The sequence below is a fragment of the Marmota monax genome, unplaced genomic scaffold (genome assembly GCF_021218885.2).
Source record: "Marmota monax isolate L192 unplaced genomic scaffold, Marmota_monax_Labrador192_F-V1.1 WCK01_AAM20220418_F8-fsc00012, whole genome shotgun sequence".
NCBI classification, from domain to species: Eukaryota; Metazoa; Chordata; class Mammalia; order Rodentia; family Sciuridae; genus Marmota; species Marmota monax.
This window is the reverse complement of record NW_026695227.1, coordinates 4633432-4646258: the sequence shown is the minus strand read 5'-3', so window position 1 is coordinate 4646258 and position 12827 is coordinate 4633432.

The window sequence follows — 12827 nt, the reverse complement described above, 5'->3', positions numbered from 1 at the left end:
ATGGGGTAGAGAGAGAAGATGGGAGGGGAGGGGAGGGGGGATGGTAGAGGATAGGAAAGGTAGCAGAATACAACAGTTACTAATAGGGCATTATGTAAAAATGTGGATGTGTAACCGATGTGATTCTGCAATCTGTATTTGGGGTAAAATTGGGAGTTCATAACCAACTTGAATCTAATGTATGAAATATGATATGTCAAGAGCTTTGTAATGTTTTGAACAACCAATAAAAAAAATTGTAAAAGGATTATGTTGGAGCGGGCTTTTTTATATTGGAGAAATAATAAAAAGATCTTTGGTATACCCCCACCTTTGTATAAGATGGGGACAATAACAGCACTAATCCACTGAGCTGTGGCATGGCTTATATAAATTTTGCACACAAAATGCTTGAGAAATGCCTGAGATGTAGCAAGCATTTGGTAAAAGTCATGTTATTATCACTTAAGCCTGGAGCTTTGCTTTCCAATATGGCTGTAAATGGCTAATGAGTTCCTAAAATGTGGCTAGTCAGAACTGAAATGTTATATAGGTATAGTATGCACACTAGACTTTGAGACAATATAAAAATGTATATAAATAATAATTGACATATCACATTAATAAAAAAAAGAAATTAAATGAAGGTCTATCAACAACTAAAATAATAATAATAACAAACATAGCTTAGGGGAAATTTTGCTTTCTCCATGGTTTTTATAATAAAAGAAAATGCCTTAATGAGAATTAGTTTGTTTGCTTACTTTCTTCACCAGAATCAGTCTGGAAGACCTTTTTGATGATTTTTAACAGTGGCAGAGTAATCAGATTTTTTTCATGCCTGGAGCCCTCCAAACTTATCTTGGATCCCACTGGGTCCTTTAGTGGATTCCAGAGCATTGACCAACAGGTGTGCAAGTCGTACTGCCACTACAAGGTGGCCCTGAATTCTACTTCTGTTAACTGCTTCTCACCTCCTTTTTCTCCCCCCACCCATTCTTATCCAGATTAGATTACAATATTCATTATAAAAATCACTATCTAGTTCCACTTTTCACAGTCCTCTCTGCATACCTTGTGTTCACTAGTTGTATCAGATATTAAGTTTTTGTCTTTCAAATCCAAACACATCCTTCTACGTCCTGCTTTGAAATACTGGAGCTGTATTCCAGAGAAATTCCTCTAGGTCAGGTGTGCCCATAGAGAGGATTAGAGAATGACCACAAGGCTATAAGGGTAGGAAGAGACTTTCTTCTTTTGGTGTTGTACTTACAACTTTGCCCAAAGTGCCTTGGGATACAGGCATGTAGCCTCTCTCTGCAGTTGCCACCTTTGTGTGAAGTTCTCTTTTACCATCTAGAGTAGCTAGCCATCTTTCATCTAGGTACTGTTGTTTATGTTAAATGTTCCCTGTCCTAGTTACCAGCCTGGTTCCTATCTTTGAATGAGTCACCTGGTTAACCTAAATGTGGGTTAAGCCAACACTGTCTTCTCTCCACCTCTTCAAAGCTAACGAGGCTGGATAAAATTGTTCAGTTCTGCCTGCCTCACCCTAAACCCATTATCATGGATATCAAGCGGCAACACCACACTTATTTACCACATTCACTCCCCCTTCTTCTAGACCACAATTCCATATCTTCTCATCTCTCCTCAACCCTCCAACAACCCTCTCCTGGTCCTCACTCTGAACTGAACTGATCACCCTGCATCCTACACCACTGGTAAGTAGATGTCCTCAGAGGAGAATGCCCACTTGCTTCACTGTCGTGTCTGTCAACTCACTTGTTTAGACCCATTTATGCTTTCCTCACTGGAATGAATGAGCTGCAGCCTTCCCTATAAGATGAAGATCCTCACTAAGCACTAGATCTCACCTCTAGGGGACTTTCTAACAACTCTTCCCCTTATAGAACATAATTTCCTCTCTACTGGATTTTTTCCCATAAATATAAGGCTTGTTTTAATATCTCACAGTAGAGACCCTCTCCAGTTCCCATAGTCTCCCTCAAGTCACTACTCATTCCTATACTCCTCTTTCTATGCAAATTATTCTAAAAAGTGTTCATGTTAGGTCTTTACTTCTTCATCTTCCATCATCTCTTCAATTCACTCCAGTTTAATAAAACCACTAGATCAAGGGCACCTTGGTCTCAGCATTGCTGCTTGGTTGTCAGTTTCAAGTACAATCAACATAATCGGCCATTTCATCCTTCCTAAAACATTCTTCTCTTTATATTCAGAGAAACTATCTCTCTGCTTTCCCTTTACATCCCTGGGCACCCTTTTTCAATCTTTTTTGTTGGTCTCTCCTCATCTCCTTGACCTCTAAGCAATGAAGTGCAGTAAGCCTCAACTCTTCTAGATAGTTCAACCAGATGTATGGCTTTAAATATCAACTACACACAGAACTTGACATCTATAATAATATTCTTGAACTTTAAATTCATATATTTATCTCTTTTTATGACCTGTTTACTTTACTTAGATGTCTAATCAACCCAACACTTGATTTTTCCAATCCTACTTTTCTTACAATCTTGCCATCTTAGTACCTGTCTCTACTCAGGTGCACCAGCCAAAAATCTTAGAGTTATCTTCTCTCATGGCCAAATCTAATCCATCAGCAAATTCCTCTTCTTGGCTTTCAAAATATTTCAAACTCCAGCTCCTTCTCAATATTTTTACTACAAAGATCTGATCATCATCTTGATCATCACAGTAACCTCTTAGCAGGTCTCCCTAATTCTATCCTACCCCCCCACCCCAATACAACTCAGGAGGATTACAAGTTCAAGGCAAATTTCAGCAACTTAGTGAGATCCTGTCTCAAAAAAAAAAAAACTATAGGATATGTAGTTCAGTGGTAAAGTGCCCATGAGTTTAATCCCCAATATTTAAAAAAAGAAAAGAAAAAAGAAAAATTAAGAGTTTACAAAAGCTTTGCCAGGGAATACTATCTAAAATCTTAGACGTGGATGGTCTCCTACAAAGAAAGCATGACAAGAAGACCACTAAAAGTCTTAAGAAACTCAAATGTTTACTAATATTAGTGACAAAATAATGGTATTCATTGTGTCTGAAAATATCTTTATAGGAGCTTCACATTTACTTAGATCCAACTCTGGCTCTGAAACCTTGATTAATTCCCTCCACAGACAACCTCCCAGTAAGCTGATATCAGATTGTTAACTTTTATGCTAGCTACAAAACAAAAAAGAAAGTCATGTTACAAGAAACAATCAAGTTTCACAGATGTATTTCTTTGTAGGTCAGAATGCCATTTCCCAGAGGTGAACTTTCTCTTCTCCAAGAGGATGGAAAGAGAGGTGACTGTCCTCCAGTTGCTTTCATGAGGCATAGAGCACAAGGTCTTCCACTGAAAGCTCAGTGTGCTAATTCCTATTCCAACTGGATCTGTGTTTAGTCTTTGGAAGGAGTCTGCATGTTTGCTTAGTAAACCTACAGAATTATGGACCAGACTTTTTGTCTTTTGGCCATGCACCATTGTGTTACCAGCTTTCTGCCATTGTAACAAGATAACTGAGACAATAAACTTGTAAGAAAGAAAGGTTTATTTTGGCTTATTGTTTCAGAGGTTTCAGTTGATGGTTTATTGGTCCCTTGCTCTGGGCCTTCAGTGAAGCAGTACACCATGGAGGAAACATGTGGCAGAGGAGTCCTGTTCCTCATGGTGACCAGGAAGCAGAGAGGGAGACAAGAAGGAGTCAAGATCCCAATACCTCTGTCAGTGACATACCCCCAATAATCACACTTCCTTCTACTAGACCCCACCTCCTAAAGGTTCCTCCCAATAGTGCCACTGGCTAGAACCAAGCCTTAAACACATGGGCCTTTGGGCGATATTTCCAGTCCAAACTATGGCAACCCTCCACTGCCATGGTATCGGGGCCTCTCTTATTTTCTTTGTTCACCCACCCTTCTCCACTCTCCTACCATGGAACTCTGGAGTAGTTGGATACCACCTCCAGCTCCAGAAATGAGCATATGACTCAGAATTACATAAGAAGAAAATTTCATCCTTCTGGTCACAGTGATTCATTCACTATCACAGTGACAATTAATCCCCCAAACCATGCCTTAACAATTTAGGAGTGGTGTTCTACTTCCCTATAAGACATGAGCCTTAGAGAATGTGGGGCTATGGCTACAAGCTCCCTACTTGCCTCCAAAAAGAGCAGTGAATGAAACCAGTGAAGGTAGCAAAGTGAAGAGATGAAGACAGAATTGGTCCTGGTTGCATCATTTTAACTTCTAGAACAAGACCCAATGAAAGGTAGTTCTAGCTTGACATTTTGCAAGTTCCCAAATTCATGATTTTTTTTTTAATGCCAAAGCAATTAGAGTTGTATTTCTGTCATTTGCCAAAGAGCCTAACTAATACAGAGAAGATTGTCTGGGTTGAGATAGTCTTATGAAGAACATCCCAGAACACAAATGCCAATGAACTGTGGGAAGACAAAAACCCCTGCAACCTGTCCTCAGCTCCCTGTGTGTCATGGCTACCCAGGAACTCTGAATCTGGTTATGTTTCTTTGGGGAAAGTTGGTAGACAAATTTCATTTTATCGTTTTCAAAGGAAATTGGTACTTTTAAATCTTTTCCCATCTAGTAAAGGTAATGTTTGTCTAGGTCTCACAATCCCAAGAAGTACATAATCAGGGTTTCCCTGGAGATTGCTAGACACTTTGAATCAGTTTGTCCAGTTCAGTCCTGCTCCTTAGAATAAGTTTTAGCTACAAGTAATGCCACTGCCATTCCAAGTCCTATGTTTATTTAAGTAAACCTAATAAACTTGTCCCCAAGGTTTCTGTTCTTCTGCTTGGGGGTTTGACTAGTGTCATAAACCAATTTGTCAATGATCTGGGGCCAAAGTACTCTAATCTCAATATTTTCCTCCTTCAGCCTCTTCCCATTTCAGCAGAATCTTAATGAAATATGTTGATCAAATAAGCTTTTAAAATAATTCTTTTTACGCGGGTTAGTGAATAGCCGGGTCAGCTGAAATTGTACACAGCAAACTACTATAAGAGGTAACATTTTTTGTTGATTATTTGTTTTGGGTTTTTTTGGTTTTGTTTTCATTTTTTTGAAGGAAGTAGGAGCTGGCACTGCCTACATAAACCTTGTTCTTTTCATCCTCTGACAAGGATTCCCAAAGGAAGATCCTGTGGGACACTATCTGTCCCAGCATGAATATAAACAAAAGCCCTTTCTGCTTTTGAAGTTTATCACTTTTAAAATATTGCTATTATGATGATAAGCCCTTTTGAGATTGGCCTTTTTTTTTAAGGATATTCAGATAGCGTTCAAATGGGAAACAAAACAAAGTCACCTTTGAATTTCTTTTTTTGTGAAGTGTACTTCACTGAAAACTTAACATCTCATTACCATGGAGAGAAGAGACCAACCTGGTGGGCTGGCACTTAGCTCCAAAGTCTGGTATGTCTGGGCTGACTCCCATGAGCTTCCTGAAGCCATCTTCCAGACTTCAGCATGATGTGAGCCACAGTCCTGGGATACGTCCTGTGCTTCCTCATCCACTTCTCTCTAGAAAAAAAAAATAGATATTATAGCTCAGCCTGCAGAGAAAAAAATGTTCATTTTATCTCTTAACCCATGTGGCCAGTTTGGAACTAAAAGATAACACTTTTAGCTGGAGTGTGATGGTCAGTTTTAAGTGTGAATTTGACTGGATTAAGGAATACCTAGAGAACTGGTAAAGTCCTTTCTTATAGGTGTGTCCATGGGCATGTTTACAGAGGAGATTGGCAAGTGAGTTGGAGATTGAGTGGGGAAGATCTGCCCTCACTATGTCTGGGCACCATCGAATCGGGTATGGGCCAGTAAGAATAAAAAAAGGAAAGAAAAATTCTCTCACTCTTTCTCTCCCTCTCCCCCACCCCACCCATCTCTCTTGGAGCTAGGACATTATTGTCCTCCTGATCTGGACATCAGAACCCCAGGCTCTCTGACCTTGGCATTTCAGGACCCCCAGCAGCCCCTTGGCTTCTCAGGTCTTTAGCCTTGTACTGAGAATACCCCCATCAGTTTCCCTGGTTCTGAGACTTTGGGAATGGGACTAAGCCACATCCCAGAGTATCCAGCTTTCAGACGGACTATTGTGAGACTTTCCAGCCTGCATAACCACATGAGTCAATTACCCTGATTAATTCCCTCCCATCTATCCATCTATCTATCTATTTATCTGCCCATCTAGCCCTTGACATTTACTATTGGTTTACTCTCTGGAGAATCTTAATACATACAGTTGGTAGAGAAGGAATTTCATGTTGCTCTTGAAATATAAGTGAAATAATCCTAGATTTTTCCTAGAAAGAGAAATTCAGCAGAATCAAATAGTCTTTTTACTCAAGAAATAGTTGTTGGAGACTTTCAGTGATAGAGGTATTCTTAAGCTCTTGTCCTCAAGGAAGACCATATAGAATTTCATTATTAACTGAATATTATTTGCCATTATAAAGGCTATTTGGATCTTGATGTAAAAGAAATTGTTTTGTCCCATTCTGTATAGCTCAGATACATCTTTTCATGTAAGTTATGAATGCCAGTAGCAAAAGATCTGAATAGACAATTCACAGAAGAAAAATTGAACAAGCAAAAAAAAATTAAAAACCATATGAGAAAGATGTTCATCCTCATAACTAATTTAAAAATCCAACTTTAAATATCCGTGAAATATAACCTAATTTTGTCTTCACAGTAGAAAGTCTAAATCCTTCCTAATGCCTTTGGAGTTCTTCAGCATCACTTACAATTCTTTCTAAATCTTACTCCACTTTGGGTCCATGAGTTCAGCACACGGATGGAGCATCTTACCATTTCTTTTCGCAAGCCATGTGCCACAATGTAGAACATATCCTTTTCTTGGTATTCATGGATAAAATAGACTTACTCAAGGCTGAAGGTAACAAGAAGGTTGTGAGCTACTATTTCCCCAAGTCCTATTTCCTTAGAGACTGGTCCTCCCTGTCATAATACCTCTCTCTCTCTCAGACATATCTTCACCACCACCATCTCCCCCCCACCAGTCTCCCACCTGTGTCAAAACTCAACTCTGTTATTTGATGCTACAGTTTCTACCCTCTAAATGGCCCAAGGAATCCTGAGTCTCTGATATTTCCCCCTGAATAATACATCTCTATTCTGTGTTCCACCTCCAGAAAAACTGAACTGACAGAAACTGAAATTTCCTGTTCTGCTGTTGTATCAACTCCAAAAATCCCCAAAATAAAAATAGAATAGATATTTGTTTTCTCATTATTTTAAATTATCCTACCTCCTTAAAAAGCAAAGTCTGGTGCAATCATTTCTTTGTGTTAAGTAACATTTTTTTCTCCTTTATACTGTTAGCTAAGAGTTTCACAATAATAATAATAATGCTCATTGCCAGTAAGGGTAGAGTGAGACACTCACATTCACACATTGCTACCAGGAGTGAAAACTGGTAAGAATCTGTTGGAAAGAAATATAAAAGTAGCATTAAAATCAAGATATTTTAAAGTACCCACACTTTTGGGCCTAGTAATTCTACTTTTACAAATTTTAAAGTAGGAAACAAGTTATGAATTAAGTTTTTCATATGAGGATGTTCCTATTACAATAAGGAATTAAAAGACCAATGATAAGAGAAAAATAGAACAAATCGTGGTCTATTCACACAACTTGCAACCATTAGAAATTATTAAAAAAATTGTAAAGCATGCAAAAAATGTGTTGCTTTAAGCTCTCTCAAGTCATGATTAACTGATGATGAATTTATATCTGAATTTCCCAAAGTTCTAGCATAATGCCTGCCATGTAATAAATATACAGTAAATATGTGTGGAATGATGAATGTATGAATGATCTAAGAAGTGAAATTTTGGCTTTGAAGAATGAATTCCCTTATTTTTCCTGTAATATTTCATGGTTCTATATGATCTCTTCTCTTTCAGAGTATACAATTTAGATGATAAGACAAGATAAGCATGTATAGATAGCCTCTGTGAACAAAACAAGGCACTTAATAATGAATCACAGAGTGATGTTCATTGTATGGGGAAAGGAGAAACCTTAAATGTTCTGATAAGAACTCATAAACCCATCTCCACTGCTTGTATAAACAGACCCAAGGATTTTAGTTACTACAGGTCAGCAGTTATACAGTATAGTATTCATAATCAGAGGACAGCATGTCTTTCCAAAATGCCAATAAACATCTTCCACCCACATTCTCAGTCTCTCCAATAGTTTGAGGAAACTAACAGGTAAAATAATCCATGAAGAACTAGGACTTACACCTGCAAGTCTACACTTTTTGTTTTTTTGTTTGTTTGGTTGGTTTTTGTTGTTCAGCTGTTCATTTTGAAATCAAGTTTCACAGAAAGCAAAGTCTTTGTAAAATTTCCTGCTTAAATATCTTCAAAATAACACATTCAGTGAAGAAAAAAATTTCATTAGTGAAAGCTGCCCATTACAAGGTAGAGATGAACTAAAAGACAGATACTGTGTATCTATTTATGTACTATGGCCCATTGGAGGGTCATAAACCATAATGATACTTAATAATTTTGCACACACCCCCTAAGAAAAAATTTTTGCTCCCTTGGTGGCAATATTTCCCCTATTGAGAATGAATGGTCTGCACTATTCTGCACAGGAGAGGAGACAATTTGGAGTAAAATGTTCTTAAAGTAGGGTTATCTTTGTACATAAGATTCACAGCATATACAAAAGGCATCACTGTGTTCTCTTAAACATTTGATTCAAATTCTTCTCTAATTGTGCTTATTTCTTTGGATCTTTGGTGGTGGAGAGGAGAAATTAAAATATAAAATGAAACAAAACTTCGGTAACAGAAAAACAACAAATGATTAGAGATAAAATTCAACATTCAGTCTAGTCCTCCTGCCATTCCTTTGATAGATTGCTATTGGCAATTCTATACATGGTGGCTTGCATCTCTCTCTTGGCCCCCCTCCCCACTCTCTCTCAATCATTCATTCTGCATATAACATATACAGCCACATATCTATATCACTGAGAAAGGATCAATCATTTTTTCCCTATGCTGCTGAGACATACAATATTTATCACAGGTTATAGAAAAGAAGAAAAGAAAATCTAAGCGTATTCCCTTCAGCTGTATTTCTGTTGTGGAACCAGGAGAATCCCCGTCCTCCTCGGTTCTGCCTGGTTGTCAGCTCTGTCCTGCCCAATTGGTAGAGCAACAAGGCTAATACAGTTAGGTACCCACTGGCCATTGTGAAGAAAAACAGACCTGGTTATTGGTGATCTTTCTCACTGTATTAAACACAACTCCCATTAGGCAAACTCCCTTCCATTTCTTTAAACCTCTCCATACCTTGTAAATCAAATATTTATCAACTGAGAACCTCTTTCTAGCTGTCTGATGTTTCAGCTCTGACAAAGTTGGCCACTAGCCAGTGGTGAAGAAACCTGTGAAAGGAAATCAGCCACAAGAAAAAGAAAACTCTATTTCATTTTTATTTCACAGGAACAAACTGCCAACAAACCTTCTCCCCTTCCCACCTCTCCTTTTTTTTTTTTTTAACTTGCCCTTGTGAAAAGACTTGCATGAAGTGAGCAGGCCTGGTCACTGGTTTAATCAACAAATATTTACTGGACAGTCATTGGTTGGGTCCATATGTCTTCAGGCCCTTGCAATCCATATTAAAAGTTGTTGAACTGCTTTTAAGAGCCGTTGTGACTAATGTGCGCCTCAGAGTAGGATGTGCACAAAACACTGTGCTCTATAAAGGCGAACCGGGAGTAGCTGGACAAGCCTTGAGCTCAAGAAGAGCACATGGGGCTGTTTATGGAAACCTTGCTGAAGGGGACAAGCCTTGAACCCCGACTTCAAGCAGGAGAAGGAATCCATATGGTGAGTGGGTGGAGGGAGGTGACAAATCTACAGGAAGGCTCAGCTGGCATATTTCCAGGAACACTGATGACTCCAACAGAATTAAAAACTATGTAGATAGAACACATTTAAAACAAGTTAGAACTATTTTCATAACTGTTCTGTAACCAAATATGCAGACAATAGCCTAAAGTAACACTAATGATTAGCTGTAAAATATCTTCAGTCAAGAAAATGAAGTATTACACATAATGTTGCAGCTTCTGTAGTAACTGGCTTATTGGTTTCCATTAAAAAAAAAAGCAGAATCATATGGGGTAAAAATGGGAGCTCATAACCCACTTGAATCAAATTGTGAAATATGATATATCAAGAACTATGTAATGTTTTGAACAGCCAACAATAAAAAATTAAAAAAAATAAAATAAAAAAAAAGCAGTCAACACATAACACAAATTTGGTTACCCTGGACCAACTTCATCCTCTACTTTGTTCTAATCTCTGACACACAACAGAACAACAAATGAGAATTTTGAAACATACACACATCCAGGACCTACGGGTGGAGTTTTGGATTCAGTGGATCAGGTGGTAAATATAGGGCATCAATGTTTTTCCAAAATGCTACAGGTGACCCTAACTTGCGCTACAGTTACAAACAGCACAGTGTCCTATTGCAGCCAAGTCTTCAAAATAACTGGCATCAGCTTATTACATAAGCGTGTCTAGCTAGTGTTTAGAAAAATGGTTCTTTAGCCCACCATATGTTTTCCATTTTCAGAATCTATATTTCCATTGTGGAAATTTAAAAAAAAAAAAAGACTAGTGACCACTCCACTTCCAGATCCTACAGCTAAATAATTTTTGCATGATTGTATTCGCCCCTTCCACATAACAGAAACCAAGAAATCTATGTGGACTCAGGGTGCAAAACTACTTGCAAAAGCCTAATAGCATCAGGTGCAGTGGCACATCCTTGTAATCCCAGCAACTCAGGAAGCTAAGGCAAGAGAATCCTGAGTTCAAAACCAGCTTCAGCAAAAGTGAGGTGCTAAGCAACTCAGTGAGACCTTGTCTCTAAACAAAATACAAAATAGGGCTGGGGGTGTGGCTCAGTGGTCAAGCGCCCCTGAGTTCAATCCCCAGTAAACACCCCACTTCCCAGGGGGAAAAAAAAGCCTAATGGCAGTCACAAGATCAGGTATTGGGGCAAACAATGGTGCTGGTTTGTATTAGGGTTGTGTGTGTGTGTGTGCAAAACAAAACAAGAAAACAGAGAAGTTGAAGTTGTGTTCCCAGTCCTCATATGAAGGGTCTACACAGTATCAAGCATCTTGCTGGGCCACAGGGGACATAATGGAAAGCAACATAACACCAACCTCATCTTCATGAATTTCATAGTATAGCAGAAAAAGCAGAAAGTGAACAAGTAATAATGCAACACACTGTGACTGGTGTGGTTAGTTCTGGGAAGAAAATCAAAAAAAAGCACCGTGATAAGGAAAGGACAAAGATGCTTTCCAGAAAGGAAAGCAGAAGAGGTCTCTTTAAAGTCATGACATCTAACATTTAAGATTTCTGCTAAGACCTGAAAGGTAAGAGGTTGATGGCCATATAAAGAACAAGGAGAAAGACATTTCAAGCCTGGGAGAAAACTCACCTGGAAAGAACCTAATGATCCTAGGCCATCTGTGAGATATGAAATGAGGCTACATGGCTTCAAATTATACTTCCTGCTCTAAAATTCTACAAAGAACAAACCCAAGTAATAAGTGAGTAAGAAGGTAAATGAATAGCATTAAGCAGAGCATTTTATCCCAGTTTGATAGACATACTAAAGTCAAAGATGGAAAAATACTGTTTGTCTAATTCCAGTTCTACCCAATTAGTTTAATGACCCAGAAATAAGGTAACTCCACTCTTATATTAGTATAGCCTGCAACTTCTACTCAGAGTTCATCTATCTGGCATTTCTTAAAAACATCACTTTAAAGGGAAAAGCTTAATGGACAAAAATACATGAATAGGTAATGTAAAAAGAAGACAGGAATCAATTATTCTCATTAGTCAAGAACACAGAATAAGAACTAATGGCTTTTAAGCTGTATTCAGAAAAACTCGGGTTAAATAGAGCAGAACCTCACTAAGTCCCACTTCCGTCATTTCCAAGCCCTATAATTTCCAGAAAGAAAACTGGTAGTCACAGTCAGATTTAAATAAGCATTTTCTGGCACAAAGCAGGTGGGGAGCTCTTGTGAACTGGGTTCCAGTGCTCCTTGATATAGGCTGCAAGGATGTTGGCTATGCCAAGTTCCATAGAATAAAACAAGCCCAGCAAAAGAGTCCTTCATCAAAATTAATCAGCAAAATTCAAATGTGGTTATGGCAGTCTTCATCTTCTGTTCTTATAGAACTTTCCCTTTCAATTGAGCTCTTACTCTCAAAAAGCAATAAATCATCAGGGGAGGGGGTGGTCTCCACATAGCAGTATGAATTAAACATCAGACATCGAAGTATCCCCTTTCCACCAGGAAGAATAAGGGTTGTTTCATAACACTTTCTATTATATTTATTTTAAACTGATGCATGTATCACACAGAAATATGAAAATTGTCCTACAATAGGATCTTTTGTATATGCAAAATACAAAGAAAAGCACTACTTAAAAGCACTACTTAAACAAACAAAAAGCAAACAATGTCATTTCTGTTTTAACATTTAAGGTGCTGACCATTTGTCCTCTTGAGCTTAGAAAGCTGATGCCTGTCACTGGGCAGGAGTTATTCAACACTGAATTCATGAGTCTTAAACAGTCTACCACATATGGATGGACTGCAAACCCACCTCGTTACCTTAGCAATTTCTGGTCCAAGTCTGAAATGTACCTGTGTCAACGTGGAAGAACTGCTGTGTGATAGGCAGTGTCTTGTCAAAATAAATT